Source organism: Rhinoderma darwinii, chromosome 9, assembly GCF_050947455.1.
Source record: "Rhinoderma darwinii isolate aRhiDar2 chromosome 9, aRhiDar2.hap1, whole genome shotgun sequence".
NCBI classification, from domain to species: domain Eukaryota; kingdom Metazoa; phylum Chordata; class Amphibia; order Anura; family Rhinodermatidae; genus Rhinoderma; species Rhinoderma darwinii.
Window position 1 is genome coordinate 96,008,102 of NC_134695.1, and position 10,029 is coordinate 96,018,130.

Here is a 10,029-nt window from a genome sequence, read left to right on the forward strand (position 1 = left end):
TGCAGTATTATAGTAGTTATATTCTTGTATATAGGGGGCAGTATTATAGTAGTTATATTCTTGTATATAGGAGGCAGTATTATAGTAGTTATATTCTTGTATATAGGGGGCAGTATTATAGTAGTTATATTCTTGTATATAGGGGCAGTATTATAGTAGTTATATTCTTGTATATAGGCGCAATATTATAGTAGTTATATTCTTGTATATAGGAGGCAGTATTGTAGTTATATTCTTGTATATAGGGGCAGTATTATAGTAGTTATATTCTCGTTTATAGTGGCAGTATTGTAGTTATATTCTTGTATATAGGAGGCAGTATTATAGTAGTTATATTCTCGTATATAGGGGCAGTATTATAGTAGTTATATTCTTGTATATAGGGGCAGTATTATAGTAGTTATATTCTTGTATATAGGAGCAGTATTATAGTAGTTATACTCTTGTATATAGGGGCAGTATTATAGTAGTCATATTATTGTACACTAGATACACTATATATATATATATATATATACTTATATACACACACACACACTATATACAATATACTTAGGCTCTTTTCACACTTGTGTCATGGGTTTCACTTTACTTTAAAGCACAGTCGGATCTGTGGCACGCTGGATACAACCAGCACCTGATAGACCCCATTGGCTTACAATGTAGTCTGTCAGGTTCAGCTGACGTGTCTGTCGTTTTGAGGGGGATAAAAGGGTCTGTAGGCGGATGTGAACGCAGGCTTATCAATTTATTCCTTATTCTCTAACGTAAGAGCAGAACTGGTGAGAGGAGGGGGCAGTGCGGTACTGAGCAAACTATGTCCTTATTGTGGCTCTAGAGTCTGCACCACTGTTCATGCAATAGAAATGTCCCACTTTGACTTGTAGAATACGCTTTATACAGATAGTCGCTTAACGTCAGAGCGCACTGCCAGATGTTTCTATTGGACAAGCAACAGATCTGATTACACTGTGCAATGCTGGATTCTATTGGATGATGCCGGAAACATAACCTGTAATATCTATGGGGGAGGGGCAGAATACAGTTCATTGGTGTTTTCTGGGAGAACATTTTAGAATGTTGTCAGATTCTGTTTCTCTGTACTTCTTGTGATGTCACCTGGAGACTCGGAGCGTAATGTTATAATGAAGGGCGTGGCCTGTAATCTGGAGGTGCTCCGCTTGCACATAATGGCCATCATATTGTGATATCATCAAGTTTATAAATTGGGGTCACACATTGACCGCGGTGTCAGTTTTTCTCTTGCTGGCTCTCATCATGGACGCATCTCGGAAGAGGAGGAGGTTGAGGATGATGCGGATGTTTCCAAGGATGAGGACGATAGAGAAGATGGAGGTTGGCGGACGCCAGTTTCCAGATGATGTTGAGATGGAGGACGTGGAGAATGAAGATGAGGCAATGGAAGTTGGCGGACGCCAATTTCCAGATGATGTGGGGATGAAGGACCTTTCGGGGGGTACAGTTAACATCAGGGTCCCGAACACCCGAAAGAGAAAGTGGCCATTTTAGTTCCATCTGCCACTTGGGGCCCAATTACCATCAGGGCCCCTGACCCCCGCGAGAGAAAGCGGCCATCTAAATTTCATCTGCCGCTCGGGGCCCATTTACCATCAGGGTCCCGAACGCCCGGAGAGAAAGCGGCCATGTTAATTCCATCTACCGCTCGGGGCTTATTTACCATCTTTAGGTGAGGTAAGTGCCATCCACTGATGATCTTCTCCCCTCACATCTCTTCTACAGCCACCTGGACACTGAATTTCTCATTTTTTTGCAGTTGTCACCCCAACATCGTGGCTTTTACCACCTAAAACCATCTGAAATTCCCATGAAGACTCCTCCAGTGCTGAGAACCAGTGATGAGCAGAACAGAAGCGAGATCCGGTAATTCTGACGTCTTCAGCTTCTCCTTGTGGTGAATGTTTTGTCAATTCTTTTTTTCTTATTTGCATTTTTTTCTTTTCTAGGATGCGACTACAAAAAATGAAAAAAATATCCCGGTCCCTTCTCATCCAGGACTGAGCTGTGTAAGGGTGGACTAGCTGCCATATCCACGTGTGAAGAAGGACCCTCCCCCTCTTCATCTCACCAATCATCGCATGTTAAAGGGCCAGAGCCACAGAAAACTGCACAGCAATTCTACCAGATTCTAGAATAAACAAATTATTTTTTTATAACTTTTTAGCGTATTTTTAAAAAAGTTAAATTGGGCAATCATCCAGGGAATCTGTGTAATACGGTGTCCCTAAAGGTGCATTCACACTTGGTAGTTTTTATGTGTTTTCAGATGTAATTTATAGAATCATGGCAGCAAAAAACTAAATAAAAATTACAGCAATTTATGCTTCATTATGGAAAATAAAAAAAATACAGTTTTATGAAACCACTGCTTAGAAGCAGAATAAAAACTTTAAAAACCCAGCAAGAGTGACTATACACTCTAAAGGGTTTTTTGACACCATCAACATTTAATTAGTGGGGGTCCATCTTCACGGATCCCTATGATTAGCTGAATAAATGCCCGTTATTATTTACAGGAGTACAGCGCCCAACATATGTAAGTAGCCGTGACTGGTACTGCAGCTTAGCCTCATTCACTGAAAGGAACTGAGTTCCAGTGAACTGCAGTACCAGACATGGCCACTACTATTTGTACAGCGCTGTACCTATGTAAATAATAAAGGGAACATGGCACTCACAGTAGTACTGCACCCGTCATTCTGCTGATCGGCGGGTTCTTTGTGGTGATAGCTCAGTATAATTATATTCAAATTTTCTACATAGAGGCAATATTACAGTAGTTATATTCTTGTATATAGGGGGCAGTATTATAGTAGTTATATTCTTGTATATAGGGGGCAGTATTATAGTAGTTATATTCTTGTATATAGGGGGCAGTATTATAGTAGTTATATTCTTGTATATAGGGGGCAGTATTATAGTAGTTATATTCTTGTATATAGGGGGTAGCATTATAGTAGTTATATTCTTGTATATAGGAGCAGTATTATAGTAGTTATATTCTTGTATATAGGGGGCAGTATTATAGTAGTTATATTCTTGTATATAGGGGGCAGTATTATAGTAGTTATATTCTTGTATATAGGAGCAGTATTATAGTAGTTATATTCTTGTATATAGGAGCAGTATTATAGTAGTTATATTCTTGTATATAGGAGGCAGTATTATAGTAGTTATAATCTTGTATATAGGAGCAGTATTATAGTCAGGGGCAGATTATAATGAGGGCAATCTGGGCAAGTGCTCGGGGCCCAAGGCTGGAAGGGGCCCAGTTCACCCTGGTTCTCCCATACCGGCTGTTAAATTTAAGGTCGGTTCAGAGAACCGGAGTGAAGCGGGACCTCTCACTCAATTATATCCACATCCTTAGGATGCGGATACAATTGCTTACTGTAGCGCTGGCGAGACAGGGAACTATCCGTTCCCTTCCTCCCATTCGGCGCTTTACTAATGACATAGTCGGCGCGATGATGTCATCACGCTGACTGCGCCATTACACTGGATGACGCCCTCTGGTCTCTGACCAGTCCTGCGGCGCTGGAGGAAGACGCGGGATCGGGGACAGATGAGAATGTTTTTCTTTTGTTCTGGGCAGTGTTGGGGGTAAAAGATGCAGGGGGCATTATCTACAGAGGACATTGTAAGTGGTGCTATCTACAGGGGTCATTATCTACTTAGGGCATTGTAACTGGCGCAATCTACAGGGGGCATTATCTACATAGGGCATTGTAACTGGCGCTATCTACAGGGTCATTATCTACTTAGGGCATTGTAACTGACACTATCTACAGGGGGCATTTTCTACAGAGGGCATTGTAACTGGCACTATCTACAGGGGGCATTGTGACTGACGCTATCTACAGGGGGCATTGTGACTGTCGCTATCTACAGGGGGCATTGTTAGTGTGTGTGGTTTTTTACTTTACAGTGTTTGACACAATTTAATTCAGGGGCGCAGTGTATAGTACTAGTATATTCAGGAGTACAGTGTATAATACTATTATATTCAGGAGCACAGTGTATAGTACTATTATATTCATGAGCACAGTGTATAGTACTATTATATTCAGGAGTGCAGTGTATAGTACTATTATATTCAGGGGCGCAGTGTATAGTACTATTATATTCAGGGGCACAGTTTATGATACTATTCTATTTTGAAGCATAGAGTTTGGCATCATGAGAAATGTAATCTTCATTTATAGGTGCAGAAATGTTGGAAAAGTGAAGAGCTGAAGAAATGGGCCGGATGGAGAAAAAAAAAGAGAAAAAGAACGAAAAAGAATCTGTGACACCTGTGAGTCACTCAATGTAAATGTTTATTCTCCCTGTGACTGATCAGTACTGTAGTCACTGCATGATCTGCAGCGAGATGACGGATGGTAGCATTCTTTAATGTTAAATAGCAACTCCCAGCATAACCTAACCATTGTTCAGGCTATACTGGGAGCTGTTGTTTTATGTCGTACAAATTTGTACAGCAGGGGTTAAACTGAATTTGCAAATGATATCTGAACTGAACTGTATTTTTTCTGGTGCTGCATATATGTACTGAGCTCGGTTCTGTTGCTGTATGTATGTACTGTGCTTGGGACTGGGTCTGTATATATGTACTGAGCTCGGTTCTGTTGCTGTAAAGGATCTGCCAGACACAGCTTCTGTGTCGACGCCCGTGGTTAATCAGTCTGCATCTGCTCCTAGGTCTGATAGAGTGACTCGATCTGCTACCACTCAGGCTAGTAGGCTGAGGAGTGGGAGAACCTATCACAGCCTGGCCAGACGGTTCTAGCTCCCGCCCTAGGTCTATGTATACCTTCATTTGCTTCTTGTCTTTGCCTGTTATTCTATCTTGTTTCCTGGCTCTGCTGTTCCAGCTAATACTATTGACCTCTGCTTCATTTTGACCCTGGCTTTACTGACTACGCTCCTGCTCTGCGTTTGGTACCTCATACACTCCTGGTTTGACTCGGCTCGTTCACTACTCTTGTTGCTCACGGTGTTGCCGTGGGCAACTGCCTAATTTCCCTTAGCTTCTGTGTACCCTTGTCTGTTTGTCTGTCGTGCACGTATTAAGCGTAGGGACCGTCGCCCAGTTGTACGCCGTCGCCTACGACGTGTCGTGCAAGTAGGCAGGGACTGAGTGGCGGGTAGATTAGGGCTCACCTGTCTGTCTCCCTACCCCGTTATTACAGTTGCAGCATACATGTACTGAGCTTGGTTCTGGGGCTCTATATTTGTACTGAGCTTGGTTATGGGGATGTATATATTTACATTCTCTTAAGGTAAAAGTAGATGTTAAAATCTACTTTTACCTTAAGAGAAGGTAAATATATACAGTAAAAACTAAACCCAAAAAACCATGGAGGAATCTGTTTTTTCCAATTCACCCATTATATGGTATTTTACATGGTGCCAATAAAAACTACAACTCCTCCCGCAAAAAAACAATCCTTCACACACCCCTCCCTCCATTGACACAAAAAGAAAAAATTTATAAAGCTCATGACCACTTTAGTGTCTCAAAATATCCTGCGTTCTCTCTTCTGTATGGCTCATTCTGCTTTTACCTCTAATTCAAAGGCGTGCCAGATCTTTGGCCACCTAAACGGAAATCTGCAAATATCTACACAGTACAGCGTCTTCAAAGTTCTGTCTTCAGATTTCGGAGGGGGGCAGACTTGTAAAAGTGCCCGGGGCCCATGGTACCCTTAATCCACCCCTGGACGGAGAACATGGTGCAGTATACAGCATTAATTATGGAATAGTATTGACTACAATGCGATTTCATATTGCATCATATTGCGGACTAATATGCATAAGGGCCTGAGCATAAGTAATGGTCTGAGGGGTGGTGCTACATGCTGTAATCACATACACAGCATTGCCTTGTAATAAAAAAAAAATATACAAAAATATAAGTTAGTGCGGCACACCTTCTAATAAAAATAATAAAAAAATAATCACACAAATAATAATGATTAAAAAAATCCAAAGAAAAATGTACAATCTACGTAAACATAACAATGAGTGCAGACAGGAAGTGTCACTGTTGCCCAGAGCAACCAATCAGATCGCTTGTTCCATTTTCTCACATGCTCTGGAAAAATGAAAGCAGGAATCTTATTGGTTGCCCTGGGCAACACTGACCATTGTTTCTACGTATGAATCCAGTTGTCACCACTTATTCGGCCAACACATTGCTATTCTCTGACATAGCAGCTAATTACCCAGAATGCATGACAGTGTAATGGAGGCATTTTCCTACCACTCAGAAGCATTTTCTGTCTGTCATTTTATCTCAGGATTTATATTATCACAAATTTCAAAGCTATAAATTTCCGTCTCTTCCTTTCCTTATCTGTCTGATTTATAACCCCCGCCCAAATAAATCTTGTTACGTTTTAGGCGCAGTCATTAAATAGGAACACGTTTAATGCATTTCTCTAATTGATGCCGTACATTTTATTTTCTTAACCATTTGGCATTCACAGGAATTTTTCTCTTTTAATTAATTGTAATAAACTCGCACAAAACTATTTAAAATTCATGGACTTAAAAATATATATTCATGAGGAGCAGATGCGACTTGAAGGAAGCATCCTTCATGGGAAGATTCATGGCTGCATGCATATTATTCGGTTAAATGCGGTTTATGTCGTTCAGAAATCCCTTTTAATTACGGCTTGTTGAGAATTAGATGCGACATCACTCAGCGGTTGTGTACAGTAGATTAGACACATAATCATCTGTCAGACGTTACCAGGCCACAACACCCCGGTGTGACTATAATGGGACGGTATGAGGACATTTTTGTAGGGACGACCAAGTAATGGATGGAAATTCAATATATTGGGCCTGGAATCTAGTACAATAGTGGAGGTGTTGCCCATAGCAACCAAATGGATCACTATTTTCATTTACTAACTTGGTTTGGAAGAATGGAAGCTGGAATCTGATCGCTATGGGCAATGCCTGCAAGTTTTTGTTTGTTTTTAACCCTTTATAGAAGTTCTCCAACTAAATTATTTCAGAGGGGCAGAGATGGGGCACAGAGGTTTGGTAGAGCTTAAACTAAACTTAGACAGAAAGGTAAAGGATGGATCCACCGCTGAGACCAATGTGTCTGTTAAAATAGGAAACTTCTTCCAAGTTTTATTCCAAAGAAAAAATAGTTTAAAATTGACAACGAGTGTTTCCAAATGGCCCAATTGAAGATATAGGCGGTGCCTACGCGTTTCAGACGCGAACTGCGTCCTTAGTCATGACTTTTTGTGACAACGTCTGAAACGTCTGAAACGCGTCGGCACCGCTTATATCTTCAATTAGCCATTGTACTTTGGAAACACTTAGATAGGGGCCCCAGTCCACCATAACCACCTTAAGGCCGGATTCACACGAGCGTGTTTGGTCCGTGATATACGGTCCGTACGTCGGCCACATTTCCCGGACCGAACACACTGCAGGTAGCCGGGCTCCTAGCATCATAGTTATCTATGACGCTAGGAGTCCCTGCCTTGCTGCGGGACAACTGTCCGCACTGTAATCATGTTTTCAATACGGGACAGTTGTCCCGCAGCGTGGCAGTGACACCTAGCGTCATAGATAACTATGATGCTAGGAACCCGGCTCCCTGCAGTGTGTTCGGTCCAGGAAATGCGGCCGACGTACGGACCATACACGCTCGTGTGCGGGGCTCCTGAGGAGCAAGTTCAGAACATGAAAAGCTTCTAATCATATTGGTCAACCTAATGCAAAGGGACAATGCACAAGGTGATTTGACCATACAGGGATAATGCAGACAGTGATGTCACAGTACAGCAATAATGAGCACATTGATGTCACAGTACAAGGATAATACACACAATAATGTCAAATTACAGGGATAATGCGCACAGTGATGTCACCATACCGGTATAATGTGCACAGTGATGGCATAATATGGGAAAATGGGCACAGTGATGACACAGTACATGGATAATGCACACAGTAATGTCACAGTACAGTATAATCTTCTCAGTGATGGTACAGTTCAGGAATTATACAAACAGTGATGTCATAATACAATGGTAATTTACAAAGTAATATCACAGTACAAGGAGAATACACACAATGATGTCACAATACAGCAGGTCACTAGGGGTCCTGTTGCTGGGACCGCACATGATTAGCTGCTATCGCTGGGGAAAGTGGCTGGCAAACAAAGCTGCAGGGCAAAATAAGCATTACACTGTGCCCATTGAAATCAAATAAATGCAAAGAGAAGCCAAATTCTCCACAGGTTGAGCCACTCTATGCAGTAGTTGTAGTTGGGGGACCTACAATGGATAGGAATTGTCTAAAGTGGACATCCCCTTTAAGGATACAGATAATTATAACCTTCAGGACGGAACTAAATTTTATCTCACATTTTTCTTTGCCCTCTATTTAGTTGGCCTGCATACGCCTAGATTGGAGATGTCTGATTATCTAGGATGGCTGAATACTCCTAAAAAAATGTAACCCACTTGCATAGATACAGCATTGATAGATCCATCTGATGCTCAACAGCAACTCCAAAATATAATGTTATTAATGGAAATATTCCAAATGGAACTGGGGACAAACCAAAAACTTGAGCTGGGCAACAATGGGAGTTTCAAGTAACACGTGCCACCTCATTATGGGGCATCTTTGGGCATTAAAGATGCTCTGTCACCAGATTTTGCAACCCCTATCTGCTATTGCAGCAGATCGGCGCTGCAATGTAGATTACAGTAACGTTTTTATTTTTAAAAAACGAGCATTTTTGGCCAAGTTATGACCATTTTTGTATTTATGCAAATGAGGCTTGCAAAAGTACAACTGGGCGTGTATTATGTGCGTACATCGGGGCGTTTTTACTACTTTTACTAGCTGGGCGTTCTGACGAGAAGTATCATCCACTTCTCTTCAGAACGCCCAGCTTCTGGCAGTGCAGACACAGAGCGTGTTCTCGAGAGATCACGCTGTGACGTCACTCACAGGTCCTGCATCGTGTCAGACGAGCGAGGACACATCGGCACCAGAGGCTACAGATGATTCTGCAGCAGCATCGGCGTTTGCAGGTAAGTAGCTACATCGACTTACCTGCAAACGCCGATGCTGCTGCAGAATCAACTGTAGCCTCTGGTGCCGATGTGTCCTCGCTCGTCCGACACGATGCAGGACCTGTGGAAGTGACGTCACAGCGTGATCTGCCAGAAGCTGGGCGTTCTGAAGAGAAGTGGATGATACTTCTCGTCAGAACGCCCAGCTAGTAAAATAAGTAAAAACGCCCCGATGTACGCACATAATACACGCCCAGTTGTACTTTTACTTTTCAACACGCCCAGTTGTACTTTTGCAAGCCTCATTTGCATAAATACGAAAATGGTCATAACTTGGCCAAAAATGCTCGTTTTTAAAAAATAAAAACGTTACTGTAATCTACATTGCAGCGCCGATCTACTGCAATAGGAGATAGGGGTTGCAAAATCTGGTGACAGAGCCTCTTTAAGTGGGATGAGTGCTGTCTAATAGACAGTCACGTTCCTTGGACCCGAGGGTTCATAGTGTCCTAAGGAGGATTCTACATAATGAGGAATATCTGTTATTCCAGTATGCCTAATTAATGTTATTCCATTGTTTCCCAGTCAATAGAATAGGTGGAGTTACCCTTTAAGCCACATTTGTATAAGCTGTAACTACTAGGTGTGCACTACCATGTATTTGTGCGGCACTTTATATAACTTTGTTGACTGTAATCACAACTTGGTGCAGTTCAATATTGGTTTTCTTGCTGTCCAATATCTCAGCGTTGTTTTCATAGCAACCAGTGACCCGCTGTATTGCTGCTGATTACTATGCTATCTCCCCGGCTTGTCTTATGACTTTGCCTTTATTAAAGACATACACACCTGAGTTAGGCCTCATGCACATGACCGTAGCCATGTGCGCGGCAGTGATTTTCGGGTTGGCCGGGGCCATTATTTG

At 42.0% G+C, this 10,029-nt stretch overlaps 1 long non-coding RNA gene across 1 annotated transcript; it reads left to right on the forward strand.

Annotated features, from left to right (window-relative positions):
- Nucleotides 1-1,185: 1,185 nt before the first annotated feature.
- LOC142660516 (uncharacterized) lies at nt 1,186-2,172 on the forward strand. The gene is made up of 3 exons (XR_012850500.1): nt 1,186-1,713; nt 1,796-1,902; nt 1,986-2,172. It is a non-coding gene; the product is annotated as an uncharacterized LOC142660516 (long non-coding RNA).
- Nucleotides 2,173-10,029: the final 7,857 nt, after the last annotated feature.